We start from the raw sequence: 13,470 nt of genomic DNA, 5'->3' as shown, positions 1-13,470 counted from the left end.
CATTCTCTGATTCTTTTTCATTGCTTCCAGAAGAAAGATTTTACAGTTTTCCTCTGACAGTAACTAAAACATGTTGATGGAGGACTTGGGAATAAAATGACTCAGTATTATTCAATTTGAGGTCTCCTTTTTAGGATTTAGAAATTCTGTGTCCTAGGGTACCTTCCCACACTAACATTCTAGTTCATAGGGTAGGTCCCACTCATCTCTAAAAATCAGTTTTGGGTGCCTTCCAGTTCTAACATCCTATACTCTAAGATCCCTTCCAACTCCAACATTCAATATTGTACATGCTAAGATATCAAGAAGTCTTAATATTCTATACCCCGACACTCTATGTTCTAAATAAAGTCCCTTCTAGCTCTTACATTATAAGACCTAAGTAGTATTGAAAATAGGCCTTAGAGTTGGGATAGCAAAGGAGAATTGTGAGGAGATAACACTGAAAGGCTGGAAAGGTTTTTTTTGGGGGGGAGGCAGGGGAAGAAAAACAAGGTTAACAAAGGGAAAGAAAATCCTTTAGCTAAAGTATATCTTAAAGACGGGAAAGGTTTGAGGTCATTCCTTGGGTGCCTCCTCTGGTTGACCCAGCCCCAATTCCAAATTCAACAAATCCCACCCAAGAACAAAGCTCTCATTTTTAATTGATGGTTTGGACTTTAAAAAGTCTGCAAACTGGCTGAGCTAGTTGCAAACCAGCCCAGTGGCAATCCCTGATAGCAGCAGACCCTCCCTCCAAGCTGAGGAGCTAGAGGCTTAACCTGTTTATCTACACAGAGACAAGAAAAAAAATAATGAGTTTACAATTTTCCCCTATCTGGCATACCTTGGCTGTGACTGCAAAGAAGCTACTTTATTTTTTAAGCAAAGATACTGCTCAAATCCCTCAAGGGATGTCAAGGAAAGACTAAAGTCATGTGAATAGCCTTTATATCTGTGCCTACTTGCCATCCCCTCTCCTCCAGCGCCCGCCCCCCCCTCCTGTCTCATTCAAGTTTAGCCCTTTAAATATCAGCTACAGACCAGAGGAGGGCTCTCATCAGGAATTTGAGGCAGAATAGTATAGTGGAAAGAGTTCAAAATTGGAGTCAAAAGATCTGGGTTAAATTCTCAGTTTCATCAGTGCAGACAAGATTAAACCTCTCAGGTCTTCGCTTTTCTCAGCTGTAGTAAAAAAAAAAAAAGATCATACTTGTACTACCTTCTCACAGTGTTGTTTTTGAGGAGAGCAATTTATAAACTTTGAAGTTCAGTAGAAGCATTGGTAGTTTTAACAGTCTAAAATAGCAGACTATTTCTTCCAAGGCAGATACATGGCATATTGGAAAGCTTTCCAATGACTTGGGTTAGATTCCTGGCCGGGCCATTTATGATCTGTGTGAACCTGGACGAGTAAGTTCACACTTTCGTGGGCCTTGTAGCTTCACTGTTCAAACTGACAACAATGCCTATGCCCTGCTACCCTGACAGGATGGCTGTGAAGATCAGATGCTGATAACTTACAATTTTGTAGGGCTTTACATAAATTATTATTCTTCCTCCTAGCCAAACCCCCAATATATCAGTTTCACAGGCTTGAGGGGCAAAAGGCTACTCATTTCATGTCCAAGTATGAATCAACAGGCTTGTCTGTCTGTTCTCTCCTCGTTGCCTTGCTTCCAAATCCCTGTCTATAGATTAGTTACCTACATCATCAGGACATAAGTAAATATTAGACCTTGAATATGACAAAAGCCATTTCTACAAAGAATCTAGCGATTTATAATCTGGGTTTAAAGTTCAAACCACATACAATAAACTGTGTGAAAAGGAGAAAAGACAAGAAATAACCAACCTGGATAAATTACTTAAAGTTGGCAAAAATGAGGAAGATGCTACCAGAAAGCAGTTCCTGTAAAAAGGGGCCAGGAACCCTAGTAGACTGCAACATTATTGACTCTGTGAAATGGCAGCCCCAAAAGGTGAAAAGCTTATGTGATTTTAGGCTTCATTAATAGAAGCACAGAATCTAGAAGACACTATCCTCTGCACATGAGTACTGTGACCACATTTTAGAAAGGGCATTGAAATTGGAAGATGCCCAAAGAAGGGAAAGCAGTACAGAGAAAGGACATGAGGCAAAGATGAAGAAGCTGGGGATATACAGCTTAGGTAAGTAAAGCCTGGCACAGGAAGTGAAGAGACGATCACTTTCTTCAAGAGTTGGACTTATTCTGCTTGACCCAGAGGACACAAGTAGACCTATCATGTGGAAACTGTAGAAGGAGATATTTTGGTTTGGTCCAAGGAAAACTTTCAGAAGAACTTCCATTCTTAGAAGTCTTCAAGCATCAAGGAGGTGAGCCCTTTTTAAGGGATGTTGAAGAGAGCTGGACTAGATTTGAGGTTTCTATGAGTTCCGAGATTTGATGATCCTAGTGAAGGTCCTAAGATCTCAAATACTCCCATCAAGGCAGTAAGGTGTGGCACCCATTTTAAAGCACCTACTTCATGCAGAGACCTGTGCTTAGTGTTGAAGAAAATACAAAAAGTTTAGATGAGAGAGTTCCTACTTACCTGCCTTCATGAAACTTCTTCTGGTCTAGTCTAGGGATTGGACACACATAAATAACTCTAACAGATTATAATACAGAAGGGTATCTAAAAAGTGCAAAGTGTGGCAAGACCTGTTTGTTACTGATCTAGTTGTTCAGGGAAGGCTTCAGGAAGGAAGTGGTGTTTGACTTGGGTTTTATAGAGGGGGTAACAAATCAACAAGTGAAGAAGGGAAGTGGAGAAGGCCTTCCAAGAGGGTGGGAAACAGGTTAGCAAAGGCATATGTTCAGGGAATTGCAAGGAGGTGTTTGGGTAAAGTTTAGCCAGCATACAGTGCATAGAAGACATTAGAGTGAAAGTACCACAAATTTCAGATGGCGTCAGTCCGTGGATCACCTTGAATTCCAGGCTGTGTGAAGATAGTGTGGAAAAGGTCAGGTGCCAGAGATGTGGTATATGGGAAATTAAGAGGACCTGGTAATTTATTAATTATTAGAAATGAAGGACTTCCTCTTCTTGGTAAAGAGTAGGGTGTGGAATGCTGCATATACTGTTGGACAAAGCCACTGTGCTGGTTGGTTTTGTTCAACTCTTTTTGTTATGAAGAAGGGTTTAATGGAGGGTGGGATAGATGGAGAACTCTACCCAGAAATATTGGTGATATAAAAGCGAAAGGCATCAATAAAACCTTTACTAAAAACCAAGAAAGTGAAGGAGGGAGGACCTTGAGAACATGGAAGACCCAAGCGAATGGCAGGGCCACAGACAGAAGTAATGAGGCCAGAAAATGCAGTCTGGAGATAGGGCAAAAGAAAACAGCTTTAGTTGACTTAAATCCTGGGAGTCGTGTTCCTTTGGATGCCACTTTTGGATTTTAAACGATAGGAACAGCTTAGGATCGTTGATGTTTAGACACTAATAACTGTAACAATCACTTACATTTCTATATTGGTGTTGTGACTTTTGAATGACTCCAACTGTCCTACATATAAAAGACAGGCAGTGCAAGTATAACTACCATTTTTATAAAAAGGAGGAAACTAGAAACTGAGATCCAAAGACAGTAAATGGCCTTACCAAAGTCACATGGCTGATAAAGTGGCAGAGCTTTTTCAGAGTCAAATCCAGATTATTTGACTTCAAGAACAGGGTACTTTTTCTTATACAATGATGTTCTTCTACCAAGTAGAGAATATTATAAAGCAGTCTTTCCTAACTTTTTTTTTCAGGCTGGGATGCACACTTGATGACTTGGGAGGTAAGCAGGGAAAAGCAAAATAATATAGTAGAGAGAACAACAGACTAAGTTGTGGTCCTAGCTGTGGCATGGGGCAAGTCACTTTCTATTTCTGAGCCTGTTTCCTCACCTACAAGAAACTGATCTCTCGGGGCTTTTTCCTGGTCTAACATTCTGCTTTAAGGTCTCTTCAAATGCTCCATGAGCCTAAGGATGAGAGGTTATACTCTCTGCCCTGCCACTAGCTTAGCTACCATCACCCATGCACATGTCCTGCCTTCTACCACCAATCAGAGTGGTCAAACCACTCCCCACAAAACTTTTCTGCTAAAAAGAGGAATCTATTCCTTGATAAGAAGCCCTGCCCCCAGCTCAGCAGGTGCTTCTGCTTCATCAATCACAGCTGTCACTTTGGGGGCAATGCTACTGACCTGACCCACGTCAGTAAGTGACCAGACATCACAAAACACTTCCAGTAAGGTCCAGTTAGCTTGGTCTCCCTGCCAGGGGCAGGCAACTACTGTTTTCAGCAAATCTGAGAATAGCCCAAGGTGACAGTCAGTCAGGCCTAGTGGAAGGGCCAGGGTGTGAGGAGAGGCATATCCTGGTGAAATGCTTTATTTTGTTCTTCGACTCTAGACAAGGTTGAGGAGAAAAAGAGACAAAATGAAGGGCAAGTTCCTTCCTACTCTAAAATTCTATAAGCCTATGAACTGGAATTTGCAGGTAGGGTAGTAGGATAGAAAAAGCACAGGACAGAGAATTAGAAGGCCTGGGCTGAAGTCTTGTGTCTGACTTGTGTGAGTAAAAGCAACAACCAATACCCCCCAGCTTCTTTGCCAATAAAATGAATATGATAATAGGCCCACCACCTACCTTCCCAGGACTTCTATGATAACCAAATGAGATGAATATGAAAATCCCACATAACTTGAGAAGTGCTGTATAAATAAAAATTATTATTATTGGATTACAAGGTATCTATGGAAAGTTTATTTTGATTTAAGGATGATTCCCACCAACCCAGACTCTTGATTAATACAATATTTCCAGGTAAAAATTGGCATCCCATGCCAAAAACTATAGAAGATTAGAGAGCCAGTTGGATTCAGTGTATCATATCCTGGATTCTACTCCAGAGGAGAAACCATAATGAAAAGCAAACAAAGAACATAGCCAGTTAGAAAGCAGTGGGAAGAAGTGAGTTAAAATGGTTTTGAGGGAAAACTCTTATTATTTTCCTTCTGCTTTGAAATAAAAATGCTAAAGAGAGAATTCAGAATGTTAGAACTGGAAGGGACCTTGGAACACTGAATATTAGAGCTGAAAGGGCTATTAGACCATAAAATATAGGAATATAAGTGCTGAAAGAGATTTTAGAAATTATGTGCAAACAGATAAACATGAGTAACTTCAACTGTCTTTTAATCAAGTAATAATTTGAGAGTAGCAGAGGAGAATTGTAGTGATATTTACTACTGACCTGACTCTAACCTTACATATGGCTCTCTTCAGTCCTATGGACGGTTAAATAAAACCATTTAACATCACTGACAGCTGAGTCAGCACCAAGTCATACCATCTTAGGAACTACAGCAACTTACTCAAAATGACAACTGGTACTCTCAAGATTTCCTTATCTTCTTCAATAGATAACTCTATTAAAGAAAAAACACATGGAAGAGCAAGTCTGACGCAGTAAAAACAGCCCTAGATTAGAAGTTTGGAAAACCTGGGCCACTGTGGGCAACTGCATAATCTTAAGTGAGTTACTTTACCTTTATGGGTCCTCAATTGTCTCATCTCTAAAAGGAGAGGCTTTAGATTTCCTGATCTCCAAAGTCCCTTCTAGTTCTAACATTGTTTTATTTTGTTGTTCATTCATGTCTGACTCTTCATGACCTCATTTGGGGTTTTCTTGGCAAAGATACTAGAGCGGTTTGCCATTTCCTTCTCATTTTACAAATGAGGAAACAGAGGCAAATAGGGTTAAGTGACTTGCCGAGGGTCACACAGCTAGTAAGCGTCTTAGGCTGGATTTGAACCCAGGAAGTTAAGTCAGTCTTCCCGACTCCAGGCCTGGCACCTTGGGCACTTTGGCGCCACCTAGCTGCTTGCCCTTAACAGTCTTTAATATGTGAACCATTATCTAGATAAAAGAATGATAGTGAGAATAGAGTGGGAACTGGTTGAGAAACAGGGAACTGCTCAGAAGTCAACCAATTCTAGAAAGTTTTATATGAATTGATACAACCTAAGTAGAAGCAAAAACCCGACATATACAGTAATGTCAATTTGAATTAAAAGAAAAAAGAACTTTATAATTATAATGACCAATCTTGGCCACAATAAAAGGTGAAAAAATACATTTCCCTTTATTCTTTGCAGAAATGCAGATGTAGAAAACACTACATATACTGTTAGAATTGGTTGATATGTTGGTTACTTATATAGAACAGCTCCCCCCACTCCCTTCCTTTTTTTAATTTTTTGTTACCATGGTTTACTGGATAGAGGAGGGATACTTGGAAATAAAGGTATTGTAAAAATAACACAGCAATAACAATTTCTTTAAAAAGTCATCTATAGTGTTTGTGTCAGCAGCACATACACTAAAATTGGAACAATATGAGAAGATTAGCATGGCCCCTGTGCAAGAATGACATGCATATTTGTGAAAAATTTTAAAAGTCACCTATGGGTTTGACAAGCAAAGCTTCTTTCCAGATTCCCTCTCCTCACCATTTACCTAAAATCCCTTCTGGTACAGTCAGGAATTTTCTCCTAAAAGTCTCAGTAATACAAATACCACTAGCTAGCTGGGCCTCCAGTCTTAGCATATTCGTTAGCATTATTCACACTGATTCAGCTTCTAGGCATGAAACCTAGGTGCATTTTCACTGGATGGCAGGAGGTAGTTAAGAGGTACCAGGCCTGGGGAGGTCAAGCTTATTCAGTCTACAGAATGGACCCAAGCCTGGAGTTCAAGTCCTTATTTTAACACTTGTTAGGCTTGTGACCTTGAGCAATTCATTTCTTTTACTAAACCTTGATTTTTTCATCCGTATAATAAGGAGGTAAGATTAGATGATCTCTGAGGTCTCTTCCAGTTCCAGCATCCTATGTCCTATGTTTTGGAGTTCTCTAGACTAAGGTTCCTTTGAACTCTTGAATTCTACTACATTTCTTTCCCCATACTATCATATTAGTTTAGCAGAATGACCATAACACCACAGCAAACATGCTAGCCACATTATCAATTAAGCAATAAACATTTTATGCGAACACTGGGGATACAAAGACAAAACAACCACCACCAATTTCTAACTTCAAAGAGCTTACACTCTGTGGGAGAAACAAGTACTCCTATAACTAGATCTATCTTTCATATAAATATATATGAAATAAATATAAAGTAAAATTCAAGGTTAATTATTTTGGAAAAGGAAGTACTTGGGGTGGGGGTAGGAAGGGTGGTACAGAATGAGGACGCTTGAGCTGAGCTTTAAAGGAAGAAAGGGATTCTAAGATTGATTTTAAAAAAGAGTGCATGAAAGTCTGTACAGTGGTAGGAAGACCTGAAGTAGACAATAGATGTTCTTGTTTGATGGACCTAGTCAATAAACAAGCACATATTAAACACCTACGACATCAGGTGCTGTGCTAAGTGCTGAGGATATAAATAGAAAGAATGAAATAATCACTACTTCTAAGAAGTTTATATAAAGAATAAATAATTAGAACATAAAGTTAAAGATAAATGGTAGTTTGAGGGGGAAGGCACCAGCAGTCAGGTAGCATCAAAAAAGAGGTCATGGAGAAGGTGGCGCTTGAATTCCATTTTGAAGGAAGAGAGGGATTCTGTGAGGTGGAGATTAAGAGGAATCACATTCCAGGGATGGGAGACGGCCAGTACAAAGGGATGGAGATAGGACATATAATGGATAACAGAAAAAAAGGATAGTTGGGCTGGATCTCAGAATGCTAGGGAGAGACCAACATACAATAAGGCTGGAAAGATAGGTTGGGGTGCGGTTGTAAAGAGGTTTAAAAGATAAGCAGAGGAGTTTATATCTGATCCTATAAGTCACAGGGAGCCACTGGAGCTGACAGAATAGCGGAGTGATATAGTCAGATCTGCACTTAAGGAAAATCACTTTGGCAGCGCAGTGTGTCTGATGGACTGGAGTGGGGAGCAATTTAAGGTAGGGAGGTCAATTAGGAGGCAGTTGCAATAATCTGGCTGAGAGGTGATAAAGGTCTGAACTAAGGTGGTAATTGTGAGTAAAGAGAAAGGGCCCTGATGTGAGAGCTTCATGGCTATAGAAACAACAAGATTTGGAAACTGATTGGCTATGTGTGGTGAGAGAGAATGAGTTCAGGCAACAACCACATCATTATATCTCCCTGCCCTGCCTGGGTATTCCTGCCCCATGAGGCACCTAAAGAAGTGCCCAAGCCATTCATGCTCACTTCTAACCTGGCTCCCATCCTGATGTCTACAGACTCCATCTCCATTCCAGCTGGCTCCTGACAGTGAAGATGCCCCAGCCCCTGTGGGCCCTCCCACAGATTTTTACCTCCCCTTTCTTCCTTTTCAGCTCCCTTTTCTGTGTTGTCTTCTCCCTACAGAATGTAAGCTCCTTCAGGGTGGGGACTGTCTTTCATTTGACTCATAGCTGTATTCCCAACACTTAGCACAATGCTTGGCACACAGTAAATGCTTAATAAATGCCTTATCTAATATAATCTGATCTTGTATAATTTCAAATTGAAAACCAAAATGCTGGAACCAATTCACAATTCTACCAATGGTGTGGTGTTATCAATGTGCTGCCTTCCCACAGCACCCCTTAACATCAACTATTCTTTTTTTTGGTCATCTTTGCCAATTTGTATGTTGAGAGAGGTGAAGTCTCAGAGTTGTTTTAACGGGTATTTCTTTTATTTTTGGTGTTTTGAGCATGTGGGTACTTTTACCTTGCAATTTTTCTTGGGCAGCTATATGGTACAGTAGATAGAGTGCTGGGCCTAAGTTCAGGAAGATCTGAATTCAAATCTAGCTTGAGACACTTACAATGTGGCTCTGGGCAAGTCATTTAGAACCTCTGTTTGCCTCGTTTCCTCAACTTTAAAATGGGGATAAAAATAGTACCTATCTCACTTGGATATTTTGAGGCTCAAACTGACTGTTTGTAAAAGAACTTACTTAGCACAGTGCCTAGCAAATAGTAGGTGCAATGCAAATGCCTATTCCCTTTTTTTTCCCTCCCTTTTTATAAATTATGTTCACATCCTTTTAAACACGTACTTACTGGGAAATGTCTCTTGGTATATTACTTATCATCTCCATTCCCCATATATTCTGGATATCATATTTTGGTTGATACTTGATGCAAATATTTTCCCATTTCTCATAACTTTCTCTGCATTAATTTTATTCATGCAAAAGCTTTTAATTTTTTTGTTTTAAAGGGCTGGAACTATGATTTGTATCCCTAGTGCTTAGCACAATACACATTGTAAAAGCTTAAAAATGCCTGTTGACTAAAGTCAAATTTTTCCATTTTCTCTTTTATGAACTCCTCTGTTCCTTAAGGGTCCTCTCACCTTGTCATAGCTATAAAAACTATGTTTTCTCTTTTATGGTGTGACTATTTACATTCAGGTCACATATGCATTTTAAGCTTATTATGGCATATGGCTTAATAATGATAATTGATATTATTAATCCATCATCATATATAACATTAAATAATACAATAACACTCTACATGATCAAATTCCTATAAAATGCTTTTCTTACAACAGTTTAATATAAACTTTCTCAAAGCAGAGACTTTCTGTTTTGAGTGTCTGCCCCTCCCTCCTGTTTCTAACACAGTCTTCTAACATGTATCTGTTTATTAAACCTTTGTGGCCCTTTGCTTAGGAAGCATTGACTAGGCCATCCTTCTAAGGTTCTTCCAAGCCCTCTATTCTATGTCCCTATAAATAAGCTGATAAAAATACTATCACTTCTCTTTTACAGAAGATTAGACAGTGGTTCATAGAAGGTAAATGAAATGTCCAAGGTCACACAGCTAAAAGTATCACAATTAGGACTTGAATCCAGGGTCACAGCATCGCAGGACTTCTGTCAAGCAAGCCAATGAGCCTGTTAGACATCTGTTTTGTGCCAGGAATGGTGCAGGGTGTTGGGTGTATAATGGAAGTCAAGGTTTTGGAGCTAAAAAGAGAAACAAAAATCAAGAGAAGGAAGTGGCTTGTACAATGCTGCACAGCAAATCAGAGGCAAGACAGAGCTAGAAGCTGGAACTCCTGATTTCTAAGCTTCAGTTCTTTCTACTATGCCCTTGGCTTCCTTCTAGTAAATACAGTCTTACTAGTCTAAAAATCTATGGGGTATTCACTCAGATGACAATCATCAAGCATTTATGAAGCACCCACTATATTACTGAAACTCAGTTAAACACTGGAGATACAAATACAAAAGTGAGTTTCCTAGTCATCATGTCCACAGCGAAGAACATACAAAATAAATAGTGATGAGAGTGCAGAATTCCTGGGATTCTTGAATTTTTTTTAGTATTTTGATTATTATATTTCAATATACTGGGTTTCCTTTATACTATATATTTTATGTATTCAGAAAAATTGCTCTTGAGAAGGGCTCATTACACTTCCCAAGACTGTCAAAGGGATTCATGACACAAAAAAGTTGAGAACCTCTGGACTAGGGGAATCAGGAAAAGTCTTTTGAAGGAGATGGAATTTAGGCCGGGCCTGAAAGGGGACCAAGGAAATCCAAGAGGTAGGGGTAAGAAGAGAGAGCATTCTAGTCAAGTGGGACAGCCTGTGCAAAAGGACTTGGGGGGTGAGGTGGGCCAAGACAGAACATCATGTAGCAAAGAGGGCAGCTTGGCTTGGCTGAATTGAAGAGCATGGGAAGGAAAGTAATGGTCAGCTTTGCAAAGTCTGCTGAGAAACCAGAACTTTCCCTAAGCTGTTCTTGAAACTTCACCAGACAACACTCAACTAATCACCCACTGATTAATAAATTCAGAATACAATGTTTAGAATAAAGCTAATATGGCTTTGTAGTTGCATCACACATACCCACAAGATCATAAACCAGAGTCTATCTGGCTTAACTGATGTACAAATTGCAAGGGAGGAAGCAGCCACTGTATCCTCAAAGGCAACCAAAAATCGAGATAGGTGAAGAACTCAGAAATACTGTTTTTAAGATAAAGGGAGTAAACATATGCACAAGATTTGGAGTCAGGATCTTGTTTCAAATCTCTTTTCTACTCATTAACGCCTGTGTCACTTGAGCATGTTGCTTCTCCTTTCTGTGCCTCAGTTTCCTCATCTATAAAATGTGGGAGTTGAACAAAGGATTAAAATGGATTCCTGGTCCTGCCATTCTACATCCTTCAGAGTTCAATTTATAAGGTAGACCATCTGATGCAAAGTAAAGACAGCTCTCCATTTATGACCTTCTACATATCTCTACATAAAGTAATTTTACATAATGTGAATTTGCCTACAGAAGGGATGAAGGAGGAAGAGAGGAAGGGGGCCAAGCCTATGGACGGAGGTGGCTGACACACAGTTAAAGGACACCAGAGATGGGAGGGGGGGTAGAGAAAGAGGGTGTGTGTGTGTGTGTGTGTGTGTGAAAAGACAGCACTATGGACAGAAGAGAAATGACACAGGTGTGGGTAGATGGAGCAAAGGTCTCCTCCTGATGGAGGTCTCAAGCCAATAGTCCTCATCCCCCTTTTCTAGGGGTGGCACCATCTCTGTGTACCAGCTCTTTTGCTTTCACTTGGAGGGGCTTTTTTAAAGTTTTGTTTTGTTTTGTTTTGTGGAAGGGGAGGTGGGGGGTGCTACAGAGCACTAAGCTGAAGAGCAGGAGTGGAGAAAGCGTGCACAGTACTATATATACAGTAAAGCTAACATAGTTGTTTTTTGGGAATGCAGATTTCTTTCAGAATTCTTTACATAAAGTTGAATTCATATAACAGAACTTTAATGTAAAACAAGAACTATCTGTAGTTCTACAAGGCTCCTCTGAGAACCTCTAAAATCTCTTCCAGTGCTAAATTCTATGATCCTAAAATGTAATCTGGGAGTGAAAAGAGGGATGATGTTAAGAGAAGAGGACCATAAGCCTGCTCTTAAAAGAAAAGCCACATCTCCTTTTTAAACTCCTGACCTGCCATTGAAGGCCTACAATCTGGCCCCTTCACGAACAACATACCTTTCAGATTCACAAGAGGGACTATAATTTTACCTTTCCTTTCTTTATGAATTGGCTCATGTTACCTTCTAAACTTAGAGCACACTTCCTCTTCATTCTTTTCTACTACAATTTCTTTTATACTTTGAAAATCCAGCTCAGGTCCTTTTTCCAGGAAGCACACCCTTTTCTCCTCCCCTAACCCAAGCTAGATGTGAGCTGTCCATCTTACAGTACTTTGTATGTACCTCTCTTTTACTTTTATCACATGCCTTCTGGTATACATAGTATATCCACCCTTAAAAACTCTTCTAAGGGCAGTAATGGCGTCAGTCACATTGCACACAGCAGGAGTTTAATAAATTGTTGTTGAATTGAAAATACTCTATAATATGCCACTTGGTTTCAAACGTTAAAAACTTTCATTTCTATAGTGCTTTTTGATCTACAGAACAATTTCTTCAAAATCTTGTGGAAATATAAAAATATCAGAGATGTCAAAAATGAGCACAAGGGCAGGAACTGACTTCTTATGATCAAATAACTAGAAAGTGGCAAAACCAGGATTTGATCATAGGTCTTCTGGACAGTGTCCACTGATCATCAAAAAGATTTAACTTTGAGAAGCCTTAGTCTTTGGATTCTAGTAATTGTCCTATGCATTTGGAAAGCTGTAGAAAGAATCCAGACCTTATTTGTTTGCAGTTTCAGCTGATACCTGAGCAAATTTGTGGCTACTTTTTACTCCTCTTACAGATACAAACAATGAAATCTGGTTTTCAAGTTTAGGCATTACAGGTTAATTACAGACCTTTAACTGGGATCACAGTCTTAGTCATCATAGTCATCACAGCAACAGGGAAACTTCACTATATTAAAATGAGGAGTTTTACTGAACTGTTTTCTTGTACAGAACCACTATTCTATGCTTTATATTTAAACTTTTTATGCATTGAGATCTCTTTCAGATCTAACAGTGCGTGTTTTAATGTTACATGTACTGAAAGATAAAATGGACAATTTTGATTAGACAAAATTAAAAAGATTTTGCCCAAACAAAACCAATGCAGTTAAAATCAGAAAGTAAACAGGCAAGCATGGAAGAATATATTCTAAGTTTCTCTTATAAAGAGAATTTAATTCAAATTTATAAAATTTATAAAAATAAGAGCCATTCTCCAATATATATATATGGTGAAAAGAGGCAGTTTTCAAAGAAGAAATCCAAGCTATTAACAACCACAAAAAAAGCTCCAAATCAATAATAATTAGAGAAATGTAAATTAAGGGAACTCTTTAAGTACCACTGAGAGACATAAGATCGGCAAAGTTGCAAAAAGGAAAAGAAAGGAAAATGATGAATATTGGAGGGACTACTGGAAAACAGGCACATTACTAATTCACTGCTAGTGGAGTGAAATGGTCCAGCTATTCTAGAAAGCAATCTGAA

At 39.2% G+C, this 13,470-nt stretch overlaps 1 protein-coding gene and 1 non-coding gene across 4 annotated transcripts in view; one reads left to right on the top strand and one right to left on the bottom strand.

The window, feature by feature from the left end:
* The window catches only part of NR6A1 (nuclear receptor subfamily 6 group A member 1), a 281,799-nt gene that overhangs the window by 95,493 nt on the left and 172,836 nt on the right, over positions 1–13,470 (bottom strand). The window lies entirely within an intron of this gene.
* Positions 6,361–6,466, top strand: LOC144456000 (U6 spliceosomal RNA). The gene has a single exon (XR_013484911.1). It is a non-coding gene; the product is annotated as a U6 spliceosomal RNA (small nuclear RNA).

This window comes from Phascolarctos cinereus, unplaced genomic scaffold, assembly GCF_003287225.1.
Source record: "Phascolarctos cinereus isolate Bilbo 61053 unplaced genomic scaffold, phaCin_HiC Scaffold_2;HRSCAF=192, whole genome shotgun sequence".
Classification (NCBI taxonomy): Eukaryota; Metazoa; Chordata; class Mammalia; order Diprotodontia; family Phascolarctidae; genus Phascolarctos; species Phascolarctos cinereus.
Note: the sequence above shows the minus strand (reverse complement) of the source record. Positions and strands in the feature narration are given on the sequence as shown.